Here is a 13,117-nt window from a genome sequence, read left to right on the forward strand (position 1 = left end):
CCTTTCAATCACGTTCAATCACTGGCATACAGGCGGGGGTGGGTCTTGGTTCCACACCCAAGAGGAAATAAAGGAAATTATAGGAGACAACGTATAATTAAATGAATGGAAACAATAAAATGTGCTATTTGCTGAATATAATGGAAAAATCTATAACATAATTAGAATTGAATCTCAATAGGCAATTTTTTTCCAGCTCGCTTTGCACGCTGGCGACTTTTTACAAATTTTTCCCACATTGGTTTTTTTCTTCCCCCCTCAAAATATTTGGTTCATTACGCAACTGGGTTGAATAAATGTGTTGTGTAATAGCTATATTCTGTATATAAATAAGAGGAGGAAGACGAGTAAATAAAATAAGGTTAGGGGAAAACTTGTTATGTCGTTATACAGAAATTTCGCTCGCGCTTCGCGCTCGCATTGCCTGTTCGATGAGATACATATCTTGCTCAATAGGCTGATATGGAGCTTAAAATATCAAGTTTTGAAGTCGAATATACAAAATATATTTCTGCTCGGACATCGAACTTTCATTGTTTTGTTTGATTTACAAATAAGTTTAAAAGAGTGCTCTGTAAAATGTCCGTTTTATGGTCTGAATATTTACATTTTAGATCGCGGGGCGCGCTCGGATTATTTGATTTATCCAGTATGCCTATTCTCTTCTTGTATTCCATAAAGTTATAATATCCCTTTTCAGGTCTGATTTTCAAAACATATCAGCTAGCGCTGCGCTCTCGCATTTTGACTGGTGCTCTACGTTATGACTTATGTATACCTCTATATTGATTCTAACAAACTTATCGATATTCCACTCAGACCACTCAGAAAAAAGGGACAATTTTGTTATTAGGAAATCCTGAAAATGTTTTTTTATTTATTAATCTTATAAGCCTATATAATGAGCACTCGAAATTTGTTGATATTACGGCCTGAAAACTGGACATTTTAAGCACTTTTTTCATTATGAATAGGATGCACGGTTTAATATATTTTTTAACAATTAATACGAGCGTAAATCACGAGCCGAACTTTTTGATAAATTGTTAGAATCAATACAGAGGTATACATAAGTCATAACGTAGAGCACCAGTCAAAATGCGAGAGCGCAGCGCTAGCTGATATGTTTTGATTATAACAATCATATGGTATCATTTTAAAGAAAATTAAATGATCTTTTGAATAATATCAAATATATGCATTACGTAAGATTGGGAGTTGGGAGAAATGAATGGCCAAACACAGATTTCCAAACTTTTTTGAGGGGTTTATATATATATATATATATAATAATAATAGTAATAAATCAGGGGCGGAGGAGCAAAGTTGAAAGTGGCGGGCACAGGGAAAAAAGCTAGGCACCTTTTTTTTGAAAAAGGCACAATCTTAACATTTTTTTATCTACAGTGGGGTAATGAGCCGAAAATTTTGAGAGGGATAGATATGTTGTATTACGTAAACTTATAAGAAGTTGCGAGCGAGCAAGCAAAATTTTTGATTTTTTTTAAAAACGAAAATCCAATTTTGTGATAGATTTTGACAACTAATATTTAGAAAATAATGTCATATTTCACCCTTCTCTTTTTCATTTTCTCTTTTTTTCTTGGTCGTGAAAAATTTGGGGAGGGGACAAGAGCCTCTCAAGCCCCCCCCCCCCCTATAAGTACGCCGCTGCTCATCTACCCCACTCACGTGAAACTTTAATAAGGGACGTAGAATTTTCCTTACAAGTATTTTCCTTCATATAAGTAGTAATATGTAAAAATTGGAACATTGTTTTTTTGTTTCAAAGGGGCACTCGATCGTATAAAATGGGTCAAGGGCACCTATAAGAAGGCAAAGGGGGACTTGAAAACGGCATAAAACGGGTAATTCCCAAGTATGAAAGGGGCACAGAGCACGTTCGTGGGGGCACTTTTTTGGGTAACTAAAGGGGCACTGATAGGAGAAAGGGCATGCACTTACAAGAAGGCAATTAAGGGGCATTTGCTCACACATAAAACGGGTCCTTTTCAGGTAAAGGGGCACTTTCTTGTAAAGATCGAGGGGCACTCGATTCGGGAAAGGTGTACTAACAAATTAAGGGGCTTGCTCGATCTAAAACGGGTCCTTGGCGCGGGTGAAAGGGGATCGAGAAATTACGTTACGGTGAGGGGCAGTTCCCTTGGGTAAAAAAGGGCACTGATTCGAGAAAGGGCACTTACAAGAATTAAGGGAAGGGGGTACTAGCTTGCTCACTCATACGGGTCCTTCTCAGATGAGAGCTAGTGCAAACACGTGGGGGGAATTTTTTGTAAAAATTGGCAGATATACAAGAAATGGCACTTGCTATAACACCTAAAATGGGTCCTCCTCAGGTGAGAGGGGATAGTACACGTTCGTGAGGGGGCATTTTTCTTGCGTAGAAAGGGCACTTTTCCAGTGCTTCAATTAGTGCCCCCCAGGATCGATCGCCGCCCTAGCTGAAATAGATAAACCATGAATTTTCTTGCACGCCTGCAATGGCTGAATGCCGTCGATTAAAAAAAAAAACCCAATACTTTTTTGTTGTAGGCTTGTACTGGAATTGGAAACATCCCAACCCCACCTCTCCGCCATCTCCAACATCTGCATGCACTAAATTGCGCCAGAGGCGATTCGATTATAGTCTGCTACATGACGTCATGCATGACGTCCATTCACTTTATACTAGCTCATACTGTACCGTAGCTGACGCTGCTTTCGTTTGGTGCTGATAACTGATCAGGATTCATGGATAACTTTGGTGTAAAAGTAATGTGTAAGTTAGATCTGTTTTCAACAATTGTATACAGCTAACGAAGCATGAATGAATTTAATTCTTGCTGTTAGACTTCCATTTATTTTCTTGGTAGGCCTAACGACTTAAAATTTGACCTAACTCTGTATGCATCTCTTTATACTAAAAAATACTATGGCCTAGTCCCACATGCATTATTTTGTGTTTGATAACATTAACAGGACGAATTATCCGCCAGTCCATAAATGGTTAGGGTGACTGCACACAGTCACAGAGCTAAAAATATCTCCCTTTTCACAGCGTTCACACAGCCAAAAATGGTCATGGTTTTGAGGGAAAATTCAAAGTTCAACGCATTTCTGATATATGATCTCATTCAGCAGCGTAACGGGATGGTGGCCAGGGGGGGGGGGGGGCAAGAGCCACTCACACGTATTGCGAGGTTAGTATACTAACCTCGTACCACGAACCGCGTTTGGCAGTGGATTTCTAACTAGTGGGTCGCGTGTGCTGGGATCTCACTTCTTGGGTCCACAACACACGACTTCTATGGCTTGATTTTTCTGTGCGCGGCGGCATGTAATGAACCCTTGGGTGGGCAAGAGCCAAAAATTTCCCGGTCATCAGTAGAGCCTGAGGCGCACGGCCAATATGGGAGACTCTCTCCAATAGGGGAGACAATCTCCCACATTGAAGACTTGCTTTGCAAAAGGACAAAAGAAACAACACCAACAAAAGCATGATTTTTTCCACCCAAAATTTTGTCTCACTAATGACTAAGGCCGTCTGCACCATCCCGAGTTTTCAAATTAGCGCACTATTTCTGATCCGGCAAATTATCCCGATCTGAAAAATCTCGAGATAGTTTGCAGTGGAGACGCAATTATCGCGCTAGTTCGTAGGATTAATCTCGAGATTGCAATCCCAAGTCAACTCGGGTTTATTTGCAAAATAGCGCGCTATTTTATGAATTATCCCGCTAATTCGTAGGTGCAGACACACTCGAGATTGGACTCGGGGTAATTTATTCATGACGTCAGTCCATAATGCAATTCGCGTTCCACTTCCGCCTTGGTCAAAACATAAACGTGCGAAAGTCAACTTTATACATGCGAATAGATATTATCGCGAATAGCGTTCATCAATTGCCTAATCAGCAACGATGGTGTCCCACCAGTGAATGGATTTTGGGAGAGACCAGACCGATGGGGGAGGCGCTCATTATCGACGTTGGTCATATTCAATAACAACACTGACAGCAGTGTCGTCTGATTCCTTCGCAAAATGTGAGCAAATAGCATTTCTTTCCTCCTTCTCTCCCTCTCTCTCTCTCTCTCTCTCTCTCTGTCGTTGCCTCCTACTCCGCCATCATATTTAACGAAGAATACATCACTTCTTCACTCACTGAGCTGAGAGGATTGTTGCATAACACCGGTCGAATTCGGCGAAAGTGCTAGTGAAAGGAGTACATTGCTTGCATATCGCGGGAAGTTATTCAAAAGCGCGGGCCGTTGAAACTCCAAGATCCGAAAGTGCGCATGCTCGGAATATCGGGCTTGTTGCCTCGCTCGAGCAGGAATCACTCTTCTTGCGATGGTGGAGACGGGGTTTCTTGAATCTCGAGATTAATCGCGAAGTGGGCCGATCGGGCTAAAATCTCGAGATTGAGCAAACTCGGGATGGTGCAGCACCGCCTACTGAGGTCAGAAGCCCATTTGTTTTGTGTGTGATTGACAACAAAAATCCTTATCAAAACAAAAGTAGAAAGTCAAAAAGGGGCCTAAGCTTTCGATCCTAGCAGAATCTTCGTCGGAGGCAAAATGACCGACGAGGTCATTTTGCCTCCGACGAAGATTCTGCTAGGATCGAAAGCTTAGGCCCCTTTTTGACTTTCTAATTTACTCCATTGGCTCTCTTTTATTAGATAAGCAGTTTTCAGCAGCTTCTTTTTGCCAAAACAAAAGTAGACGGTGAATATTTAAAGTAGACGGTGAAAAGGGGTAATTTTTCATGAGGAACCTGCTTATCACATTTTTATTTGTCGCCAAGGTAATCCTTTTGCAGCAAATGTAAACAAAGGAAATTGGACTCCAAAACTGGAGACTGTCTCTGAAATTGGATACCCAAATTCTTTACAAAAGTCTCTGATATTGGAGATAATCTCCCACATTGGAGACAGTCTCCAATATTGGCCGTGCGCCTCTACTGGTCATAACATGATCTAACCCAGGGAGCTCCGGCCTGCGCAGCGGGCCGGAGCCCAGGGGCTTACCGTGTATTAGACCAAAAGCTTCGGTCTCTGTTATGTTGGTTGTTACGAGTGGAGCCAACTACGTTGGCTCCACTCAAATGAGGAGAAATTAAAAAAATAAAAAAATGTTGAAAAACTCCTCGAAACAGACGGCTGCCAGCTGTCTAACCGTGTATTTGACCATACTCACGGGACTAGCGTGATTTATGTTCTAAATATTTCTCCAAATGAATTGTGAAAACAGAAATTATGCACTTACCGCGATTATATGGATGAAGGTCTAACGAGTGGCAGTTTCCTGACATCGAGGCACAGACTGGAACTTCAAAAAAACTAAAAGTTCTCTCCTTCTACCCCAGTCTCGATCGGCCATTTTGTTACGATTCATACATTACATTTATTAAAGGGGAATCCAACCCAAATAAAAACTAGTTTTTATAAGAAAAAGATAAATCAGACAAGTTGATATGTGAAAGTTTGAACAATATTGAACAAACAACAAGAAAGTTATGAATTTTTAAAAGTTGTAAATATTGGTAATCACTATACTCATGGAGACTTCAAATTGGCCTCATATGGGATGTCATAGTGATGTAAGGCAAGGACTACTCTTCCATGTACTCCACTACATATTATGGCTAAAATGTCATTTTTCCGAAAAGTTTTATTTCAAATTACATTTTTCTTTCATGAGGACATTAAACAATATACTACCTGGGTTGTATTTAGATTACTGCCCCAGGGAAATAGGTACTTAGGAGAAAACCACAAATCCCTGATAATAAAGTACATGGCTTATGGGAAAGTTGTCCTGCCCCTTGTCATAATTTACTTACCCAGTTGCCAATTTGAAATCTACATACTATTAGTGATCCCAATTTTAAAGCAGCTATAACTTTCTTATTGCTTGTCCGATTTCTTTCAAATTTTCACCATTCTGTTTAATTTATTTTTCTCCTTCCCAACACAACATTTTATGGCCAAGCTGGATTCCCCTTTAAACCCAGTTGCGTAATGAACCAAATATTTTGAGGGGGCAAAAAATAGCAATGTGGGAAAAATTTGTAAAAAATCGCCAGCTTGCAAAGCGAGCTGGAAAAAAAATTGCCTATTAAATTCTAATTATGTGATAGATTTTCCATTATATTCAGCAAATAACACATTTCATTGTTTCCATTCATTTCATTATACGTTGTCTCCTATAATTTCTTTTATTTCCTCTTGGGTGTGGAACAGCGCCTGTATGCCAGTGATTGAACGTGATTGAAAGGGGGCGTTATAGAGGCATTTGGAGGTTATAAATGAAGAGCCCCTACTGCGTGGGGTCTGGGGCAAAGCCCCGGTAGCTTATTTGCATAATATTTAGCAAGCTTATAGCACAATGTTGTATACAGTCCATCTTTCTTCCCGCTCTTTAATTTCAATCATCGGCAGCCCGGTCGTTTTCCCGCTTTCCTTCCTTTTCCATTTAAAAAAACGTTTTTTCTTCGTTTTCTTTTCACTTTTCCCTTTCCTTTTGCCCTTTCCTTTCCCTTTCTTTCGCCCTTCTTTTATCTTTTTCCTGTTTTTCTCTTATTTTCCCGGTGAAATCCGCCAGGGGGGGGGTAGCTTGCCCCCCCCTGCCCCCCCCCCCCCCCCCCCCCCCCCCCCCGCCTGTTCCGCCACTGATCCCATTATCCAAATTTAATGACTTTGGTATCAAATTAAAGAGAATAAAAATGCTCCTAATAACCTACTTAGTTTACATTTGGTTACTACCTTATTTTTTACGTGGCATTAAAAAAGGAAGTTGAAAGTCTTGTATCTCATGAATAAATGTACCATACTTTTGTAAATTAGCAGGGGTTTGTAGTTCATGTATTGATAATTATTTTTTATGTGGCATTAAAAAAGGAAGTTGAAAGTCTTGTATCTCATGAATAAATGTACCATACTTTTGTAAACTAGCGGGGTTTTGTAGTTCATGTATTGATAATGCCAAATCCAATGGAAATACTCATTTGTCACCTTTCCTTTACTTCAGGATCAAGTGTCAGAATTGATTTCAAAATACTCTTCCCCCACTACTCCAGGAAGCCCAATGCAAAACTGCACACAAAATATCTGCACTCTGTGTATGGTCGTGTATTTCAGCTGTGTGTGTGTGTTGTGACAAATTATACTAGCCATTGGCTATTATACGAGCCTATTGGGAGCATTTGTTCAAATTCATTTGATTATTACTCAAAAAACGATTCAGGGATTACTATGAAATTTAGTAGATTTCAATTTTGCACTAATTTCATCAAGATCTGAAAAAAATCTGACAGTTTAATGAAGTGGTTAATGAGATGGCCTCCCTACTATGGTGTATACATCCCCAGAAAAGATATCCGTCTACATGGTCCCTAATTAAATTGCGATTCAAAGTTTTTTTCCTTAAAAAAAAAGAAAAACTGTGATGACCCCTCCAGTCTATTCACTTCATAAGTATTTACGATGCAACAATCATGACAATAGCAAAAACAGGTAGTCTATGTGATGAAAACAATTTTTGTTTGTATATGATCATGCATGACATTATTGCATACCTGTTTTTGTTATTGTGAATATACTTCTGCAGTGAAGAGACTGGATGCCAATTTTTTTCTCTTGTTTTCATGGAGAAATACAGTACTTGGAATCACGATTTGATTGATAGGGATTGTGTAGACCAAAAGCTATTATATAGTCTTTCTACATTGGCTGTTCGGCTGAACTAAATTGGCTACACTCACCAATACATAGACCGAAAATTGGGATGTCCATGCCATTTACACAATTAGGAACTTTATTTGTATAGGTCGTAATTTATTTTTTTAAACAAAAATTTACAATTCCATAATCTTTACAAATTGTACTCTATTATGAGGAGAAAAGATATGAATTAAGAAATTTCGTAAAAAAAACTTTTAGCAAAAATTCCCCTTATGAATTATGATAAGTTAGTCCCCTTTTGGTAGTAATTGAAAAATGCTATCTTGAATGACATCATACAGATGTCTTTACCAGATGAAAATACCGATATTTGTGTTGCTGCTTTGCACTTGTCTTCATATCGATAATTGTCCTTGTGCACATTCTGTAATCACATAGATCAGCAGTGATATCGAAAAAAACCTTATCAAAAGCCTAGCTATAAGTATAACAAACTCTGCTGCCAGTTTTTCATCTCCGGTGATCAATTTTCAAAACCAAGGAACAAAACATTCGTAACATATTTTATCCAAATTAATCTGATAACCAGTGATATGAAAAAATTATAATCTCAGGAAAAAACGAGGGCCATCAATTACAATAATATTATTTTAGTTAAACCTAGTAAAATGCTTGAAATATCGAAAACATACATGTACATGTAGGCCCATATTTGGCAATGTGTGTGTCCATTAGCGCTTGCACTAAAGAGTTAATGTCTGTGGATGAAAGTGACATGTCAGAAATATCTTAATCCTCAGAAAAGATGGTTATGACCTGTCTCTGGATTGTGTAGATGAATGTCTAAAAGAAGTGAGGTTCCATACATGTATATCATATTGACTGGCTTTGAGGGAAATTGGTATCTCAAAAATTAAAGCCAGTCAATATCATTATTATTACCTTTATGCCCAGTTGTATGATGTGTAATAAGTCAATCTTATTCTAATAATATGGTAGCATAGTCACAGATAAAAGTATTTGTACAATTATCTATTCACAGTAAATTGTTCCAGGACTCAATACTTGCATCAAATTTTACTGCATTATCTTGCAAAATTGAGTTGCAGATCAATCGTAAGTTGTCTGGTTGCCTTTAGTCATGTAACTTGGTGCATAAGCATGTATGGTAATAAACCAAGATTGTGTTTTGTTATTCATTTCAGATTGGAATTCTATACCTCATTCCTCTTGCTGACCAGTTCTTGTAAAATTTCCAAAGTAATGTTCCTGTGCTGCAGCTTTTGATGATCTCTCTATAAGAACTTAATTCTGTTTAGAAGTCAGTGTCGGAGTAAATCAACATGAAGAAACTTCTCAGCTTTTTTCGTGGAGGATTGGACCGAAGTAAAAACTCAGTATGGGGCAAAAAGGCTTCTATTGTCTATGCTCTTGGAACATGGACACTTTTAGGGTTATTTTTTGTCCGGTGGAAACAGAATCAGTTTAAGTTACCTCAAGTGGGTGCTTTGCCATCTATGACGGAAGAGGAGAAAGTTAAGCATATAGCAGAACTGAAATCAGAGCAGAAAAAGAGTAAGTCAGAAGAATCATCAGATTGATAAATATTTGAAATAATTCAGAAATTTCAGATCAATACAATATTTTTATACATGTAGTCTCACAACTGGATATAACTTAAAAGAAATGTGGTTGCTTAAAAAAATGATTTTTTTTTTTTATTCTGCCTGCATCACCTACATTGCATTTCAAATGTTCCAATATCTCAGAAAAATCAATTGTGAGAATTGAAACAATATTGAGTCCTTTTCATGAAAAGGAAATTTCTTTTACGTCCAAACTATCAACTTCTTCATCCTTGAAAATAATAAAAAATATTTAAATAGATTCCTGAAAGAAAAATATCTTAATTCCACTTTGAACTGTAAAAAATTACCCAGAATTGCATGTTAAATGTACAATTGTAGCATATCTCAGATTGATGCAGAAACATATCTTAAAAATGTAGAGTTCAAATAGTGTTTAGTCCTTTTCATCATATTTTTTTTTTTTTTTTTGTCATTCTTCTACAGGAAGTGAAGAAATCTGTATTCATGTTGCAGAGAATGTCTATACACCATTGGATTTCATGTCATGATGGTTATTTCCACCAGTTAGTGTTAAAAAATAAAAATGCATGCATGGGTTGAAATTTCATAACCCTGAGGTATTTTTTTCTACAATCGCAAGAGTCATATGCACACTCTTTATTATTTGCGCTGACATGTTCAGCTCTAGAGTGCAAACAAGTGTGTATTTAATCTCAATTTTGGATGCATTGTATCATATATGAAGAATAAGAGCAAGACAAGGACTTCATAGTGCACACATTCATGTATGAGGCATGTTTTATAATTTATGGCTGCAGTGTTGTGATGTTGGAAGGTTACAACGTTGCTTCTTGACTGCAGTCCATATGACTGGTCCATGTTCAAAATAATAGGGCACATGTTATTGATATCAGTTACGATGCAGACTTATTGTGTATTCATAATGTGTAAATTATGCACTCGATTTGTGCCTCTTGCCGGCATTGTGCTTGTTGCACCATTATTGATACCGTAGACTGCTGTATTGCTACTCTAATCTAGGTCCATTTCACATACTTGTTAGTCTTTTTCTGAAGATGATTTATAGTGTATGCTGGTACATACACAATATATGTATCAAGTGATTTATCCTATTCATATTAAAATGTAATTCTTCTTTTCCCTTCTTGAAGTTAATAACAATTTCATGAATCTAATTGTTTCTCCTAAATCATGAGAATTATTCTGAGGATTCCTGTAAGGTCTAAGAGAATTTATGTAAGTGAAATCTCAAGAGTTTATAAACATTTGGTGCTCATTCATAAAAGTTTATATTGCTGTACAGTACAGTTGAGGAGCATATTAAAAACAAATGGAGCGCCTCAGGCAGTTTCGCCTGCATTACATGATTCAATATAGCAGCAGTGCTGACTTTGAAAACTACTATAAAATAATTATTCACAAATGACTGAGAAGGGTAAGATGAAAACATGTCACTGTGACCTTTAACTTTTACCTTTTGACCTCAAAATCAATAGGCTTCCTGGGATCCATGCTAGTATCATACACACCATATTATAATAGCTTAGGTTACCGGTAAGTTAAACTGAAGTTATCGTGTTTACAAGGAAAAGTTAATGGACCCACGGACAGACACCGAGCATGATGCCATAATACGTCCCGCAGAGTGAGCATACTTCATGAACAAAGGAGGAAATTGTATTGTTTTCTGGTTTTTTGGCACCCGAACTGACCCTTGTTATTTGAAGAAAAAATTGACAGTTGTCTTTTTATTACATTAACTTAATTTAATAGTATTCAAGACAATCTCACCCTGGGAGTTGAAAATGGTATAAAAAGAGCTATGTATACATGTAGTTTAGAAATACTGGTCTAAAATTTCAAAGCAAAATATGAATGTAAGCAGTTTTTAAACAATTTCTTTAAATTTTAGGAAATTTTCAGACTAGATGTGTTATTCAATCTTGCAAATTGAACATATTTCTATTGAAGATTTGAAGTTACCTGTAAATATAATTAGCTAAAAGCAGATATATAGTCTTAAAGAGTTGTTTTTCCAAATATTTATGTAAACTTTTGTTAAAAAACTCACAAAAAATTTTGAGCATTAATCATGCATCAAAATAAAGGCATGCCAAATGTGATCGTGTAGAAACAGAAAATAGGGAAAGCCCTTGTATAAACATACATTTACATGTAAATAAAAAAAAAACATAAAGGGAACCAAGAGTGAGAAAGAGTGAAAAAGAGAGTAAGAAAACTAAGAAATAAGACAAAAAGGAGATTGAGGAGAAAGTATAAAGAAGACAGAAAGGAAGAGACTTCAGTTCAACAAACAAAATTAAGGGGGAAATAAGGAGTGATAAAACATGTTTTCTTTCATCCACACTGGATCCACTTTCAGTGACTAGCAAATTCCAGCTCCAAGTATAATTGCAGATTACAAATGATTTTGTTATGGATTATTATTATTTATTCGTCATTTCAAAATACATAAATTACAGTACAATACAAATTACATGACCTGGAATAGAGATGAAGGGGCTGCCTGGGTTTGGAAAAGGTTAAATATAAAATTACCATGACCCACAGGTCTTCCTTCCCACACCCCTTTACCTCCATCCAGGTCAGTATAATATAAAAAGAAACATATGAATTAAAAGTATACAACTGAAACTGGCAACTGTTAATTTGGCAAAACAAATGTACCATGGATCCATGTTTTCTTTTGACACCATTGATCACCACATTTTGGTGATCAATGTTGGGATGTGGGATGTTACTGTGAAGGATGTTAACAAACTTGTTTGCATTTTCAAGTCAAAGCATCATTGGCCACCAATGATATATATGGTGCAATGGCCATACATGTTATTGCTAAAAGAACCGAAACCATGCAAGATATTTTTTAATATAAATGATTTTGTGAAATATGTTACTATTATGGATGTTAACTGTTACTCATTTACATTTTCAAGCTAAAGCATTACTGGCCACCAAGCACATAAACACCCCTCCATCCATGTAATTGCTCAAACAAGATCTAACAGAAAGAATGTGAGACCATATGCAAAAGATGTTTCTGACAATCATTTCCTGTATTCTCAATCACTCTTTCTCCATCAAATTTTCTTTGATTTCATTTCCCTGTTTTTTAAATTTATTTTTTAATGAATTGGGGCATTTACTATTTTTATACGTCTGTCCTAGACGGGACGTATTATGGTATCATGCTCGGTGTCCATCCGTCTGTTAACTTTGCCTTGTAAACGTGATAACTTCAGTTTAACTTAATCTAGGCTCATATAATTTGGTGTCTATGATACTAGCGTGGATCCTAGGAAGCCTGTTGATTTTGAGGTCAAAAGGTCAAGGTCACAGTGACATGTTTTCATCTTACCCTTCTGCATTCCTTGTAAATGCGATAACTTCAGTTTAACTTAATCTAGGCTCATATAATTTAGTGTGTATGATACTAGCATGGATCCCAGGAAGCCTATTGATTTTGAGGTCAAAAGGTCAAAGGTGAAGATCACAGCGACATGTTTTCATCTTACCCTTGTGCAGTCCTAGTAAACTCGATAACTTCAGTTTAACTTGACCTAGGCGCATATAATTTGGTGTGTATGATACTAGCATGGATCCCAGGAAGCCTCTTGATTATGAGGTCAAAGGATAAGGTCACATTGCCATGTTTTCATCTTACCCTTCTGCAGTCCTTGTAAATGCGATAACTTCAGTTTAACTTAACCTAGGCTCATGTGTGTAAGATACTAGCATGGATCCCAGGAATTCTATTGATTTTGAGGTCAAAAGGTTAAAGGTAAAGTCGCCACCTTCCAC

The sequence above is a fragment of the Lytechinus pictus genome, chromosome 7, assembly GCF_037042905.1.
Source record: "Lytechinus pictus isolate F3 Inbred chromosome 7, Lp3.0, whole genome shotgun sequence".
Classification (NCBI taxonomy): Eukaryota; Metazoa; Echinodermata; class Echinoidea; order Temnopleuroida; family Toxopneustidae; genus Lytechinus; species Lytechinus pictus.